The 18,227-nt window shown below is 36.9% G+C and overlaps 1 protein-coding gene across 4 annotated transcripts in view; it reads left to right on the forward strand.

Annotated features, from left to right (window-relative positions):
* Positions 1 to 18,227, forward strand: part of CNTN4 (contactin 4) — a 957,860-nt gene that overhangs the window by 231,972 nt on the left and 707,661 nt on the right. The gene's annotated exons all lie outside the window — the stretch shown is intronic.

An 18,227-nucleotide genomic window follows, 5' to 3' on the forward strand; every position in this document is an offset into this window, starting at 1 on the left:
GCATCCCTTTTTTCTGAGAAGAGTAATATTGTTTGAAAGTGTTATCTTACTTTCGCATCAACAGTACAAATGTCTTCGGTGTGTCCTCTAGGACTCAATTCAGAACACTTCGTCTTTTAACTTCATTTTCCTGGTTGTTATGTATTTCTCTCGATTTAAGTCAAAATTAATTTGAGTGTTAATCTTAGTGTGATCTGATACATTAAAAGTGGCAGCTTGAATATGCTGATATATCATCATGTGAATATACATCCTTTACTATATTGTATATACTGGAGGACCTAATGTGCTGGAAATACACATTATTAGAATTATTCTTATCAGAAAGGTAACTTGTACCAGAAGAGCTTGACCCTGCCTCCATCAGAAATTGTCAGAATACCTGGGATGTAGCAAAGTGTCTTTTAACACATCAGCATTGCTCTCCCTTGAATAGGCTGACTCTGTTCTTCTCCACTGAAGAATTCCTAAGCTTAATCCAGATTTTGGTATATTCCTCTCCTCCTTATGTGAGAGCTGCACATACTCGTTTTAATTGAGAATGCTTAGGGGTGTGTGGTACCATTTCAGTGAGCAGATTTACTTGCTGTTTTGTATCTTTAAGTTGTCTGTTTACGTTATAGAGGAGCTTACTAAGTAGCTCTCTATTGTAATAAAATAATTTTGTAAGTACAGATTTGTGCCTGCATATTAGTACTATTTAAAATTTTGCAATTTAATTATACATATTCAAAGGAAAGAAGGAAGATTCAAAAGGAAGAGAAATGAAAATTAATATTTATCCATAATTATCAAATGTATACTAGGGTCCAAGTATTGTCCCATATTTTATATATATTATTTAATATTCACAACTACCATATAAGAGAAATATTACTGTTAATGATTTTAGACATCTAGAACATCCAGAGATATTCAAGAATGGTAGCCAGTAAGTTGAGTGAGACTTGCCTAGAAACCACATTTTCGTGGTCTCAAAGCCTGTATTCTTTTGGGCTACTTAAAAAAGAAGAGACTTTTCAAAGGAGAGTTCAACTTTTTCAATGGCTTAAAAGTTACTTTTATGTTTATAATAAATATATATATTTATATTTGCAATAAAATAATATAGTTATATAGTTATTCCTATTATGAATATAAAATATAACTTTTTACAGTTTTCAATAAGATTTCAAGAACATTTGGTTTGTCCATCATAATACATCTATTTATTAGGCATTATTACCTCTATTTTACTTACTTTAAAAGTTGGTCTTGGCACTTTCCTGGTGGTGCAGTGGTTAAGAATCCGCCTGCCTATGCAGAGGACATGGATTCGATCCCTGTTCCAGGAAGATCCCACATGCCACAGAGCAACTAAGCCTGTGCGCCACAACTACTGAGCCCGCGCCCCTAGAGCCCGTGCTCTGCAACAAGAGAAGCCACTGCAATGAGAAGCCTGTGCACCGCAACGAAGAGTAGCCCCTGCTCGCCCCAACTAGAGAACGCCTGCACGCAGCAATGAAAACCCAACGCAGCCAAAAAAAAAAAAGTGTTGGTCTTCTACAATCTGTCAGAGTTAGAGAACAAAAGGAGATAAAGTGCCTTAGCAAAGAGAAAGCTGGAACGAAAATCAAGCAGGTTGTAGGGGATATAATTCCGGAGTGAGAGTTAGACTGGGGCTCTGTTCCTCTCTCTGTGCTTCAGGATCTCTAGATCTTCGTTTCCTCATGTATAGAATGAGAAGGTGGAACTTAATTATCTCTCATGACCCTTCAAGCTTTAAAAATGTTCTGCTATTTGTCAGTGTAACTAAGATGTATTAATGTGGTTTAGAGAAAGAAACTTTGGTCCCAGCTACTTAAAACTCATCAACACAAATTATAGGAAACAACATCAGTGATGATATGGGATAGGGAATCCTGAACTAATACAGCTTATGTGTCAACATTTATGATTTTTATTTCAACCAAGGTTTTAATATTTAGTTTCAATTGCCTTTCCCTTTTAACATCTACATTCCACATTAACATCGAGTTAATGTACATTTGCTGTGTATCCCAGGTGGATAAATGTTCTTGTAGTTGACCTTCATGAGATAACTTTATTGGTATAGTTAAGGTTAATGGCACATTAATTTTACTCAAGACATCAGTCAGTATTCCATTTTAATTTACCATGTTAATAAAGACTACCATTCTAAGTTGATTGTGTCACTTTTGGGATGCCATAAATAATCCTGAAGCAAATATCAATGTGAACTCCAAACCATGTGTACTGCTGACTTCTAAAATTATTACTGCCGGTGCATAGGAAAAAGAAACACAGGAGTCTACATTTGGTTGATAATTCCTTCATAGCTTACTCTCAGTGATTTTCTGTAGGCAGACTGCATAAGTGCTCCCTGAGGTAACTTGCTCCAAAGGGAACAATAGTGATAATTAAGAATAATTACAATAGCAACAGTGAAACTCTCTTTAGAACATTCTAGATACCTTTCACTCCTAAAATATTTATATTTCAGTAAAACAGCCAGCGTTAGAAGCTCAGGGGAGAGGTCTAAAAGAAACGGTAGATGAATCCACGTGGAGCCATGCTGGGTTGCTAAATTCTCAGAATGGAGAAATACCAGATAATGCGGGAACTGTCAAACACAGGCTGAGCAGGCTCTGTCTCATAGCTCTGAGGGGACCCATTTTAATTCACAAGGCACGTTAATTCTTATCTCCCTCATAAACGCATATTTGCTTGAAGCATTGTCCCCGTTGTGAAATGTGGTTTGGACCAATTGCAGATAGCACAGTCATAAAAAGCTTTATCTCAGGGGTCACATAGATTGTGGTTCAAAGTTCACCTCCACCGTTAGCCATATGCCCCCATGAGAGTTATTTGAAACTCTTAGTTTTCTTAGCTTTAAATGGAAATAACAGTTTGTCCCCAAAGAACGGCCATGAGAGTTCAATAAAGTAATATTACGTGAGTGACCAAGACTTAGTAAACATCTTAAAAATGTAGAGTTCTGCAGTTGTTTAAATTAGAAGAGCTGCTCTCTTAAAATAAGGTTTCCAAAATTTCATTCTTGGGTGTGCAATTATTGTAACATTTAGCAGTCTGTGTTTTCAGTACCGTTATTTTGTTAGTATTTTTATTTATATCAAATTTAAACTTATGTTCCTTTTGTTCTTAGCCTCGTCACAGCTAGATTGCCTCTGAAGTCGTGGTTTTATACAACCTAGTATCTCAGTTTTCCATTCATGGAACTATGGAATTAATATATTGACATGGTTAAGAAGGACATTTGTGGTCACATAAACTTCAGAATCATTATATCTAGTTCTGCTCTGTCACTTGGCTGTTTGTGGTAAAAGAGAGAGAAGTGTCTTATGATATATAGTGAAGTGATTTGAACTTCACTTTAACTTAACCAAAGATGTAGTGAGCTGCTTTGAAACGGACTATTATTTGTTTCTTCAAAGTCCATGTTCGTGATCTGCTGATAAGGACCAGGTATTTTGGGTGGCTATAGAAAGATGAAAGAATATTACCAACAACTGTACTTATTTGTTGTATATGCTTTGGAAAATAACTGAAGTTCTCCAAGTGGCAGTGTTCGTATTTGTAAAAATTATCTCTGCCTGTGCCACAAGAAGTCACATAAGATCACATTAAAAAAAAAAAAAAAGAAAACTAGATTATCTTACTTTGTAACACTTTACAGCTGTCAGGTAGTTTTTTCTTTTTAATGAGCAAAAATGAATCAAAATTTAAATAGTAAGCAGGGACTCAGATACTTTTACACCTATGATATTAGCAGCATTATTCAGAATGGCCAAAAGGTAAAACCAACCCACATGTTCAACAGATGAATGGGTAAACAAAATGTAATATATCCTTATAATGAAATATTATCAAACCTTAAAAAGGAATGGACTTCTGATATATGCTGTAACATGGATGGACCTTGAAAACGTGCTAGTGAAATCTGTCACACACAAAAGGATATTTTTATTTATGTATGTATGTATGTATTTATTTATGGCTGCCTTGGGTCTTCCTTACTGCGTGCGTGCTTTCTCTAGTTGCAGCGAGCAGGGGCTACTCTTCGTTGCGGTGTGCAGGCTTCTCATTGTGGTGGCTTCTCTTGTTGCGGAGCACGGACCCTAGGCACGCGGGCTCAGTAGTTGTGGCTCACGGTCTCCAGAGCTCAGGCTCAGTAGTTGTGGCGCACGGGCTTAGATGCTCCGAGTCATGTGGGATCTTCTCAGACCAGGGCTTGAACCCGTGTCCCCTGCATTGACAAGCAGATTCTTAACCACTGTGCAACCAGGGAAGTCCCACAAAAGGATAAATTTTGATAGAAAATTCCACTTATCTGAGGTCCTAAAATTGACAAATTCATAGCAACAGAAAGTAGAATAGAGGTTACCAGGGACTGAGGAGTGATTGTTTAATGAGTATAACATTTCTTTTAGGGATGATGAAGAAGTTCTAGAGATGGATAGTGGTGATGTTTGCACAACATTGTGAATGTAACTTAATGCCACTTAATCATACATTGAAAAATAGTTAAAATGGCAAATTTTACTTTAAATTTATTTTACCACAATAAATATATATTTTAAAATGAAAAACAAAATTTAGATCCTAAGATACTGAAAATCTAAATGCCTGAAACATGCTGCCAGCAATGTCTTTTTTTAATTGAGGTACTAGCTGTGTTTATGTAATGTTGTAAATGGATCAGAGCTTTAAAATGGAGAAAAATTTGAGGTCTCAGATTGGTGGATTTCAGATTAATGGAATACTGCAGGGTTACCAAAATTCAGTCTCCTGAGCACCCTAGCTCATTCTGACTGCTGTCATATGGGCCCAAAATTGCCATCTCACTGGCACAGAGCCTCAGCTTGATAAGCAAAGGTATTTTTCGTGCCTGAGCTGTCTTGCCTCGGAGGGAGTGATCTGGATTGACTGTCAATAGCAGCAAGCACATACCTGAAGAATCAATCTCTTCCATGTTAATTTCATAGACATGCACTGCTGGAACAATGATGATTACAGGATGAAGAGTCCTATAGGAATGCTGGCTGAGGCAACAAAATCAAGCCCCATTAGCCTGTCTCTGGGGCACAGACTGTAAATGACAAGGAGAGAGAAAGACAGCCAGGAGAGGATTTTGAAATGGATGGAAACTGGGGGATCTGGGAGAACATATTTGCATGCCGTGGTCTCCTGGAGGTTCATGGAAGCTGGTAAACAAAAGCTCAGAGTTTTCCCATGAAGTGTCATTCTGCTTCAACTTATATTAAGTCTATGTGTATAGACTTTTAGATGTCCCTTTTTCTTCCATTTCTCAGAGCTCCTCGGTAGTGATGATCACCCATTCTTTTTGTTGTCAGGGTGTGCCTCAAACCAAATGAACATGTTTTGAAGCTAAACACATAGTCCATCCATTAAATTAAGTTTCTTTGATGCTTTATTTTATTTTTTGTCCTGGCACATTGTGGTCAAAGTAACTATGGCATTGAAACCGTGATTTGAATAAGCAAGCACATATACACTCATGTATCTGTGTATACTCTCATTAGTGCATTGACTCGAATTAAAATAGTTTGTGAACAATACAGTATGAATACAAACAGCTTCGGGAAATAGTAAAGTTTAATACTGGGCTGAATAATATTGTCTGGGTGTTTTTAGAAATCTAGGTAGTACACTGGCAATTCAGAGAGTGCTAGCCTAGAAAAACAGAAATTCTCAAACCAAGGTTATTTCCTTGAGATGAACTTCTCAGCTTTAGCACTGTTGACATTTTGGACTGGATAATTTTTTGTTCTGGGGACCTGTTGTGTTCAATATAGGATATTTAGCTGCATCCCTGGGCTCTATCCACTAGATGCCAGTAACACCCCCTCCACAAATCATGACAATCAAAAATGTCTCTAGACACTGTCCATTGTCCTCTGGTAGGGAAGGGACAATATTGTGCTGAGTTGAGAAGCACTGTGTAGAGTATGGTGTGGAGTTCCAGGGCCTCAGTTTTGGCCTGGCTCAGAAAGCTTAAGTTTTTGGAGCAGAAGGTGGGGGCAGAGGAGAGGAATGATGGAGAAAATAGACAATGTATCTGTAGTATTTTTCTCTTAAGACAGACAGACACACACACACACACACACACACACACACACATTATGTACTACACCAGATGTACGTATTCTCTGTGGCATGAACTTTATCAGAACTTCCCCATTTTCTAGTCCAGAAGCATAAGACACTAACTTAAGTTGAGGCTTTCTCTATATCGGCCAGGAATGTGCTTTCTTCCAGATACTGTCTTTTGCTTTCAGTTTGAATTGTATAATTGACATTCCCTGGATTCAGTTTAGGCCTAGTTGAATCCAGGGGTTCACACTGTGCTCTCAGTAGGTGTCTCTCTGTGTGTCTCACCTCTGCTTCTCTCAGGCTGTTGCCAGGACAGAGGTAGGTGGCTCCTGAGAACCTTGAGCCTGCCCTCAAAAGTCCATAGATTAAACTCAGGGAAAAAAGTGTTTGGATCTGCTTGCGTCTTACGTGTTCTCTGGACCCAGGCGCTTTTCCAGGGGGATGAACCAGCCTGCGTTACCCAATCCCTACCCACTCCTCTCAGCCCACCCTCACTGATCCCCCAACCCTGAAAACAGTCACAAAGAGTGATTCCCCTGCAAAGCAGACATCTTTTATTTACTCTGTAGAAGAGAAAATTAAGCTGAAATTGCTTTATGAAAACCACCCCACCCAAATTTTGCTCATACGTATTTTCTTATTCTTTCTTTTTATCTCTCTTATTCTTTCTTTTTATCTCTCTTATTCTTTCTTTTTATCTCTCTTATTCTTTCTTTTTATCTCTCTTATTCTTTCTTTTTATCTCTCTGTTTAAGTGAGGTGTTGCTTCTCTCTGCTTCCAAGGCATCCTCTTACAGTAGTTCTTAAAGTCTGATCCAGGGAACCCTGGTCAGGGCGATAACCAAGATTTTCAGGTGGCTGGTCAGATCCAAGCTATTTTTATTATAATACTAAGATGGTATTTGCCTGTCACTCTCAGTCTTTCACAGATGTACAGTGGAGTTTTTCAGAGGCTGCCTGGCATGTGATAACACGTAAATAAGACTGAACGCAGAGACAAATAGGAGAATTCAGTAAATCTGCTATTGAGTGACATGAACACAATTTGTGAAAATGTACCAACATACCACTCTTCTCACTATTTCTTCAGATAATATAGTTATTTTTCCATAAGACATGTTGTTTATGTTAGTGTGTAATATATTGATTGTTAAGGGAATTACTACTTCTAAAAGTTTCAGCTTTAATTTCTAATATGGTAAGGATGATATACATAACCCATACAAGTAAAAGCTCTTTGAGGTTCTCAGTAAATTTAAGAGTGTACCTTTTGAGGGTCTCAGTTGAATACCTGGGGTGTTCATCAAGTTTCTTCTGCTCTGGCTTTTGGATCTTCCACATCTCCAGCCCTGGGAGAACGATGGTATATGTTCATCTCAAGCTGCCCCAGTGTCTGTTCTCTGCCAGGCCTTGTGGAATCTTGCCCTTGGCATGTGCATTTTAGTTTTTAGCTGACAGCTCACGTGGACCCCTGTACAGATGTCAACAGATCCTTCTCTGTGCAGCTCCCTCCTTTTCATTACCTACCCTGGAAATTGTAAATTCCAAATAGCCCCAAACTCCAGTCTCTGCTTTACCCGGCGAGACCACGTTTCCAGTGTGGCCATCACTTCTCTTTGCTGTGGTTGGGAAGGTGCCCACAGAAGTCAAGTTGGGATGCGTGAAGAGCTGACATCACGTGCTTCTTTCCTCTCAAAGATCAGCCTCGTGCTGTCTGTTGTCCAACACCTGGAAACAGTTTCCTCAGTATTTTGTTCACTATTATAGCAGTTTACAAGACTAAAGTAAGTGTGGTGCTCATTACTCTGAAATGGCCAAAATTGGAAGCCTTTAATTGTTCCTCTATTGAGGTGTTTCTTTACAACAAGGGACTTGCCAGTGGTCAGATGCATGCTGGATGATAGCCAAATACAGTTACTTGTCCTTTGGGGTCCTCAGGGAATTGGTTCTAGGACCTGCCCCAGACACCAAAATCTGTGGATGCTCAAGTCCCATAGTCAGCCTTCTATAGCCACGAATTCCACATCCACAGTGATACAGGGCGAACTATATGTTTATTGAAAAAAATCTGTATATTAAGTGGACCAACACAGTTCAAACCTGTATTATTCAAGGGTCAACTGTATATCCATATGAGGGTGGGAAAATAGGAGAACTTCTATTTACGTATTTTACATCATTTAAGATAGTGTTTAAATGTCATATATATAATTTAATAGTACAATTATATACTTTAGAGGTAAAAATACATCATTGGAAGTATTATTTTTGTGCGTTTTTCCTAATAGAAGCATGCTATCAAAAAAACATGGAATTTCTCCTACAGTATTTGAACTTTTTTTTTAGAAAATTGTAACATGGTACAGAGTGAAAAGGTCAAATAATTGGGGATTAAGGAAACCATCAAGGAAATATACTTTAGCATATAGCAACTATGAGGGGAAATTGAGCCCTAACTTGGATAACCTTCTCAGTCTGAGAACTCATTCAGGTGACTTGGTCTCTTTCCAAGGACAGAACGAGGGAATAGGGTCTCACTTGAAACAAGGATAGGAGTGACCGCCACTATCTTTGAATTAATACCATGTGCTGGGCGCTGAGCAGTTATTATGGCCTTTGTTTTACAAATGTAGAAATCGAAGCTAAGAGAGACTCCTTTGCCTCTGGTTATACAGGAGTAAACGAGATGGCTAGGTTTGAACCAGTGTTTCTCTAACTCAGAAGCCTGTTCTCTTACTAGTTCACCAAGCTTTCTTGGACCTGGACTATATATAAAGCATTTATCTATCTACAAAAATGTAGGACACCAAGATAATTTTTCAAATGGTTTCGAATGTAGCAGTGCCTACCCTGGAGTTTAGTTAAGTCATAACTGATTTATAGTGACCTGGGGAAATTTCAAGTTGGTATGAATTACACAATCTTCACAGTCAAAGTGTGCATGTCTGTGTGTGTAAAGTGCTAAGTTTCTTTTCAAGAAAGCTAAAGAAATTTGCCACTGACTAGGAAAATGTTTGCATTCTTCACATACTTGTGCATGGATTTCCAAATTCATGGCTATTTGCTTCAAAAGTAGACAGGGAATCAATCCTGGAAATTATTGTATGTGTAACTCAATTCAGTAAGTAGTAAAATATTACTTCTTTCATCCCCTTTGTGCTGTTTAGTTACTATTTCATTCTTCATGGTAATAACAAAATATTCGATGGTATTGTAAATACTGAGCTTTAAGATTCACTTTAGAGTTCAGTAGCCCTTTGTTGAGATGGCACTGGTCTTTTGCATCAGCAAGTCTCTCCCTCTTTAAGGAAGAAAACCAAGTCATTCTTTGTACTTTACCTTTTGTTCTGGATGCCTTTCCCTTCCAAGATACGGTGTTATGCAGTTAATGCTTCTGTCTTTAAAAAGAACCATAACATATATCTCTTTCTGGACCATGAACAGCAAGAGATATGGAAAAGAACACACATTCTCAAGTGTACTGGTGGGAAATAGTACTCTTCCTTCAGAAACCCAGAATAAATCGATGTTCCTAGTGAAAAGCAGGGTAATATTTGAAACCCTCCTTATCCTAGGCTCATAGATCTAATTATTCATATAGAATTTCCCTTTTCAAGTACCAGTATTCCCCACATTTTGGACAGTTATGTACCAGGATCATATTTCTTACCATAGCTGCATACCATCTCTACTGTTGTCTACTTAACATTTTCTATAAATTTAATGGATTTTTAACTAATTGTGGATCTGAAGAATGCCTATATCAGTAATACAAATAGATGAAAACTTGTCATTAATGGAAAATAAACATAGAAATAAATATATAAATATTTACACAAACATAAAATAAATACACATAGATTTACAGTAAAATGTTCAGAAAATAAAAATAATGGTGTGTACCCCTAGAAGTTCTATGACCATATTTTTGAAAACTGAGATCCCCTGTAATCCTTATTTAGCAAGGTTGAAATTGGAGTTCAGAGCCCTTACCATGGTTTCCACTATATACAAGCTGCTTATGGCTATGAACAAATTTTCTGCCTGGAGGGACCAGATAGTGAGACTCTCAGGCCTCCACACTGTTTCCTTCACCCCACTCTCCATTATGTCACCCATCACGTATAGTTGTGTGCCGTGTACTTGATATGTGCTCAGGGAGTTGAGCTCTCACACAGCAATCAAACAGCACGCTGAGGTCCATGTAGCTATGAGAACAGGGCAGTGCTGAGCAAACTCAAAGAAAGAGTGAATCTGGGAAAAGTTACTTACACTCATAGAACTTACGTTACTTCTCAGGTAAAATGGGATAATACACTCTGCCTTATCGAGGTGTTTCTTTTTATTTAAAAAAAAAAGAAAAAAAAAGAGGTCATAGCCTTTACTGTGTATCAGGAGGGATTCTAAACACTTTCTAAATATTAATTTATATAATCATCATAGCAGCCCTATGAAGCAAATACGAATAATACCTTTGTTTAATACACAAGGAGAGTAAGGCACAGAGAGGTTAAGTAATTTGCTGAAGTTCACTCAGCTAGACAGTGGAGATCTGAATTCTGAAAGCCCGATTCTGCACTCTCAACCACTATTCTATGCTGTATTTCATCTTAAAGTTTATGAAGTTATCCATGTGAAAATATTTGGACTCTAACATCTATGGTTACTTTCTGCAGTTTTTGCTTCATTTCATTTGTCTTCCATTTTTTGGGCAGAAATATAGGTATTTTATTCCCCCTGTGGTGGTAAAACTGAGATAAGTAGCATGCACTTATAGGAAATATAAAATTCCAAGTGTCCAATATATTTTTATATCACATCACATAATGTGATGTGGTGGAATGTCAAGCATTGGAGTTATATATGACTTGGGAATGCAGAGTGACAGGTTGTCATTACAACTGTGCCGAATTTTTGTGATAATGGTGAACCCTTGCAAATTTCATTTTCTGGTTTTGCAGATTGCCAACCCATTGACTCTACCCCTGTGGTTTCCCAAGGGGAAAGACAATGGGATTTAGCCAAACTGATAATTATTCTTAATGGAAATTTAAAGGGCTAAAAAGCCTGCGTTTGGATATGGACTTCAATAATTTGAAGAGAATTATTTTCCATCTCTATTCCTAGGATGTTGAGGCTGATGAGGTAGTTTTTCACAGCACTGAATTGTAGATGTGGGTGCCTCATGAGGTAAGTCATTCAAATTATGAGTTAACTGATAACAGTTAGTGTCTGTATTTAAAGAGAACAGGGTCCTGTGCATCATGGGACGTCTGGCAATATCCATGTCATCCATCTACTAGATGCCAGAGCAAACCACCCTCACCCGCATGCCCCAATTATGACGATCAAAAAAAAATATCTCCATACTTTGCTGAAACATTGCCTCTGTTTGATAATCACTGATTTAGACCAATAGAATTTTTGGCTCTTTTATGCTGTAAACTCCTAAAATCAGTAACACCTTTGCACATGTTTTAAGACTTTAGATGTTTTGAGGATAGTATCTTATGGGCCAAAATGCCAAGCTTACAGTTCCAAGCATATTACAATAAAATAATTATTAATATTATGTATTCTCTACTAGTATTATCTCATAGAAATAAACTTAGGTCACATCACTGGCAGAACTTTTGAGAAATTATGTATTCTCACCCCATTTTTAATATTTATGTAATTAATCTCTCCAAATAATAATATCTGACAAATATAGGGTGTTATATAATTACAGAGTACTTTCAAACTCAATATTTTCTTTACTTTTCCCAGTAACTCTGAGGAGGCCTTTTTTTAAAACTCATTTTATTGATTAGTAAATGGAGACTCAAGAAGAGTAAATTTTGTCTATTTTTTTGTGAGTTAGGGAGACCAGAAAATACCACCGTTCTGAGTAATTTTAGGTGAATAGAGTTTTCTTGCTGAATAGAACCCTCAAGTAAAGCTCCATCTTGTGTATGAACTTTTTTCCATCCTTGAGAGCAGTGCTAAAGACTCATGCCTGTGTCTTTTTCCTACTGTCCTAATTCTAAATCCACTTGCCACCATTCCCTTCTTCGATGTCACTGGTTGTTTGTCCTGGGACCTCCTGGAGACTGGAACATATGTCTCTAGTCCCTCAGGTGAGCTGGCCTAATTATGTTTCATCAGGACAACTTGAGAAGCTCAGAATCTCAAGTCCCTAACCTTACAACTGATCAGCCGCATAAGCCATTCCCATTGCTCTTCTCAGTCCCCTTTCTGTCTTAAATAGATTCATAGATCTCTAGGCCCTTAAGCATCTCCCACCCCTGTTTATCTTGTCGACAAGACCCTAGAAATTAGTCTTCCAGAAAATGGCTCTTCCAGCCAGACTCTTCAAGGAGATGGTGCCTGTGTCACCTTGATATGAAGCCTCCTACACTGTGTAATATTGTCATCTCAGGGAGAGCCACTCCTTGTTAGCTTAAATTGTCAGCTTTATGTTTCAGTAAAATAAATGCACATTTTCCCTACAGTAATGACTTTTCTTCTCACTTTGTGAAAACTGCAAGTACCCTTGTTATCGAGAGATAATCGTGTTTTAGCAGTGCCACTTACTGTGCCCAGTGAAAGTCCCAAGGATGTGATTATCTCTTAATAACTCTAAAGCCTGTTATGTATCATGTTGTATTGTTGTTTACGTTGAGTGTGTGTGGGGGAACCCATTAGTGATCTCTGTGGTCGATATTATACGTCATGATAATGACAAAAGAATCAAATGACCATTTGTTTGCTTGTAGCTAGACAGCACGATTAGAAATGCATCCCACTTCCCACTGGAAAATGCATTTAAATGTAATCTCTTTCTTAGTATTAGTTTTATAACCCGGATATTAATACTAAATTATGTCAAGCCAAACTAATGGAAATTCTGGAAATTAACATGGGTAATTTAATCCCTCCATGACCTTTACCTCTCACAGAAAGGTCAGGTTGGGTTTTAAGTACCTGAGAAGGAAGTAAACACCCATGAGAAATACCTGCTGATTCAGTGATGGAAAATGCCATCGATAACTTAAGTAAAATAGAATATGTGTAAGGAGAAACACCTTAAATGTAATGGCCTTTGAGAATATGGACAACCATTGAATGGCATCTCTTTCACCTTACTCTATCTTTTCATGTTCAAACAAAGCAGTAAAAACAGACATCATTTATTGAATACCTGCTGTATGCCTGATAGCTTTCATACGTTCTATCGTTTTATCTTCACGAGAACCTTGCAAGGTAGTTAATATTGTTCCTCATTTACAACTGAAGAAACGGACATGGTAGGGGTTAAATGACTTGCTTGAGTTCATGTAGCAGGAAAGTGGTGAAGCTTAGACTCTGACCTGAGAGCCCATGTGTTTGTTATCCACTGATTATGTAAAGGCATACTGCACAGGAGGCTTCAGTGCAATCATAGACTTGTAACCGCTGTGATCATGTACACGTTTATTATTAGATACATACCTTTCTGAGCCCAGTGAAGGTGAAAGAGCCCACTGAGTGAAAAGATTCCTGTTTCTCCCTTCTAATTTTGCATCCTACATCTGTGAGAACTGAAACAATTAGAGATGTGTCTTCGGGTTTTTTTGAACATTTTCATGAGACTTATTTTCATTCCTTTACCTGTCACTTGGGAAGGATTGTTTTGTCCTGAATAAATTACCAACACACCATTTAGTTCTGAAGTATTGGGAAAGGTCTAGATCAGGACATTTTGTTCCCTAGAGTAAAATGATCCTTTTTGACCCAGGCTTTACCAGCTGCTGCCTCTTTATAGTTGCTTTTTGCCAGGAAGGTCTATGGTCATTCATGGATTTCTGGTTCTTTTGTGTTGTGATATAGCCAGTGCATTTGTGTTGATACCAGCTGATTTGTTCAGAGCTCTGATTTGTCCAATCTTTCTTTTAGTGGAGGGAGATTCATCCATTTATTAATTTGTTCGTGTATTAATGTCCTCTCTATTCTCACATGTGCTTTTTTATAATAAAAACCATCATTAAAATTTAAACATAACTTAAAACTATTACAACAGCAGGTAAATGACATGGATGGTAATATTGGAAAATATAATAAATTTTCAGTGATTTTAAAAATTAAATATTTTGTGCGTATTATGAGCCGGATACTGCACTTTACATAGATTATCTCATTCTGCCCTTATAAAAACAGTGTAAGGTGGGAATATAATTAGTATGCTCATTTTATGCATAAGGAAGCTGAACTTAAAGAAGATGAATGGAATGAAAACCTTTCCTCATGTTCTTGTTCAGGGAGAGGCTATTATACAGTCAGTGCATAGATGCATAGTTTCTTTGCTTGTGTAAAGCAGCACAAAGGTGGTATGGAATAATTCCTGTATTTTTGCCCCATTTCAAGGAATGGACTTGGATGTCTATCTACCTGATTTATCTCTGTGTATGCTGGCACATCTGAAGGGAAGTTTTACCTAAGTCACTTTACCCCTGATAAGAATATGGCTAGTCAACTTTTCTTCCAATAAGGACTGAAAAAACATTTCCTAATTATTAAATCAAAAACTTCTCAATATCTACCTAGGCATCAATAGAAATTTCTTTTTAAGACCAGCCATGAAAATCCACTATGGAAATTGAACTTATTTTTAGTGTGCATCCCTTACTATAACTTAGTTTTTAAGTTGGATTCATTCATTTATTTAGTCACCACGTTTAAAGAGCACATGTTTTAGACCAGGTTGTACTAGGCTCCGCAGCTGCAATTTGAAGAACAAGACAAATTAAGACAGGTAACTGTTTCCCCACAATAAATGATGTGTGTTTGTGTGTGGTGTGGGTGATAAATATATTGTGATTGTTGTCATACTGAATATAGCAGGAGCACGAGATCCAGTTTGGAAATATTATGGTTTTGTTAAAAGGGTTATTTCAAAAATATTAATCTATTACTCTGTTACATTTATTTAAATGATTTTTGTTTGTTTTTTTGGGGGGTGGTAGAGTAGTAAACTTATGATGACAGCAAACCCTATGATGTAAGGGAACTTGCTGTGTTTCTTCTCCTAGTAATATTTTTGATTAAATGAGTAAATGCAAACGTAAAAACTATTGGCCTATAATAGTAAAGAATAGCTGACTATGATTCATATTCAGGAGCCAGGAAAATTTGTATATGAGGATTTCCTTGTAAATAAATGGATAGCGTGATGGAGTGATTTCTGTTTGTTTCTATCTGTCTATTTTTCACCTGTATGTTTCCCTTAGTTTCTTTAGACACAAAGATTGGACTTGATATTATTCATGGAAAGCTTGCCTTCAGTGGGCTTATTTCTTGACAAGCAATTGTTTAGTTAAGATGCAGAAACCTGCTCTAGCTGACAGAAATAGAAGCGCTATTGAAACCACATGCCAGGCAAAACGATGGCCGTCTCAGAACAGAAAACTAGATAAAACCTGACCTCATGAGGACTTGACTTGAAAGGTCGAGAGATGTGGCTACTTCTTACCCCTTTTACCTTATTTTCATTCCCTTGTTTCTCTTGGGGATGAGGAGTAAGGGTATATGTTATCTCAACTCTCTCTTTTCTCAGAATGTCTGATTCATTCCCCAATTCTCTCCACAGACTGGCTTCTTTGCCAGTTATTCCACCTTTACATGCTTGGACCTCTTGTTGCAATTCAATATCTCTGAGAGACTCTTACTGGCTTAATATGGGTTGAGTGTTCATGAGTGGTTCAAAGCTGTAGCCAATTAGGGTGAATCACATAGTGCGTGTGGCTTTCCTTTTTAGGAACTATGGGTAGGGCAAGTTCTTTTAGAAACAGATGTCCGTTCAGAGGCCTTCATGGGAATGAAGATATTCATTCAAGGAATCTCAGATATTCCTCCTTACTTTTCCAACCTTTCCATCTTGCTTTCCATTCTCTGTGGCATCATTCTTTGCTTGGTGGCACCCAACAAATCTGATAAATGTATTCATGATGTTAGCCCATCCAACAGGTAAATTCTTTTGACCAAGTTTCCCTCAGGAAGCAATTCCTAAAATCAAAGGGGTGGGATTAATGCTAAGATTTCTAGACAATGGGGAAATTCTTTGAAGTATGTGTTGTTTTTAGGTGCTGACTTTACTTTTTGTGTGTATACTCATTTGTCATGAGACTATTCATAATGGATGAGAAACTCTTAACAATATTAATATCAAGTTACTGGTTACCATATGCCAAGTAGTAGACTGAATACTAAATTGCATTATGTTACCTACTTTTCAATTGTTTTTTGAGGCTGAATAACATTATCCTCCCCACCTTATAGGTGAAATTGAGGCTTGTATCAGTTAATGAATTGCTCATGATCCCATGGCTAGTAAATAATTGAACCAATATCCCATCCCAGGCAGCTTTCTCAGAGATTGTGCTTTTAAACAAGTGGAACATAATTATAATTTAATGAATAAAGTTAGAGTCTGTTTTCATTTCAAGTCTGTGTCATTCCGGTGGATAAATGTAATCCTTACTTTCATTCTGTGAAGAAAAAAAAAAAAAATGTATATGCCAAGTTTGTAGTAATAATTGAAAAGAAAGAATGAAACCTTGACCAAAGTTTTTTCATTTTTGTTTTTAGGATAATTCTGATTTCAGCTGTTGTTTCTGATATGTAAGGTGGAGTTGCAAATGATGCCAACAGCTGTAAACAGAGCTTTACCTTCTTACCAGTGGATATCCTTAGTGTAAGAAAATAGTCAGGCTTTGAGGCACATACACATATATACAGCTGGTGAGCAAACATATTAAAATAAAACAAATAGTGATGTAGTTATGATTCATGGTTAAGTTGATAACATTTTTTTCTATTTCATAGGAAGCACCTCCTTAGATTTGTTAGGCTCATTTGTGACACTTTATTTTTGGAGAATATGTAAGAAAGGAAAGAAAAAAAAATTACATTCTTAATATATGAGCAATATAAAGAACACATGTTTGGTTCTTACCTTCCAGACATTATTGATACTAACCTGAAAGTAAAGGTAGTTAGGTACTTAATAAAGTGATGAACTATTATGGTACCCAGCAGGGGATAGCATAAGATTAAGAAGTGATAAGTTATTTATGGCTAGTCAAGAAAATACTATATTTCTATCCCAATCAAATATGCTATGTTTAAATGTAAATTAGATGAGAATATTATAGTTAAATATGTTTTTGAGTGGCTAATTTATATATATCTACATAAAATGATATTTTCAGTTATAAAATATTAAAAGACAATCATTTTACTCAGAAGTAAAGTTAACCACAGTAGAAGCTTGGTTAGCAGATACACACATATACATAAACATGAAGCTACGAATATATACATTTACTCTTAGTAATATCATGTATATATTTTCCTTAGAAAAACTATTACTTCAAGGAAGAGTACTCCCAGGTAGAAAATTATTTTGCAATTAAAGTTTAACTTGGTGGATTTAAGAGAAGATATAATGCCATATTTATTGGAAGAGTTTTTGTTTTGTTTTTGTTACCTTCATTTTACATATTTATAAAACTAACAAAAACAATAGGATGCCTCCTAGTTCATTGCTTACCTTTTCGTTATTTAAAATCACTTTGTAACATATTTTGTTAGGAAATGGTCGCTCTTAGTGAATTTGAATACCACAGAATGTCACAGGCTCCAAGAGCTGGTAAACTAACAAAGAAGGGATAGAGTGGTGAACTGACTTGTCAGTACTCACACGGCAAGTCACACAGCTAGTTTGATTTGGTTTGTTCATTTACTTTGTTTCTCTTGTTTGTTTATTAGTTTTTTATATCCTATATATAAAGTATGAGAGAAGTAATACAGTATTTGTCTTCCTCCCTCTAACTTATTTCACTTAGCATAGTACCCTCCAAGTCCATCCATGTTATTGCAGGTGGCAAGATTTCACCTTTTGTAATGGCTGAGTAGTATTTCATTGTATATGAATCTTTTTTTATCCATTTATCTATTCATGGGCACTTAAGTTGTTTGCATATCTTGGCTATTTAAAATAATGCTGCAACGAACATAGGGGCACATGTGTCTTTTTAAGTTGGTTACCAGATGGGAAGGGGGACATGGGGAGG

Source organism: Balaenoptera ricei, chromosome 11 (assembly GCF_028023285.1).
Source record: "Balaenoptera ricei isolate mBalRic1 chromosome 11, mBalRic1.hap2, whole genome shotgun sequence".
Lineage (NCBI taxonomy): Eukaryota > Metazoa > Chordata > Mammalia > Artiodactyla > Balaenopteridae > Balaenoptera > Balaenoptera ricei.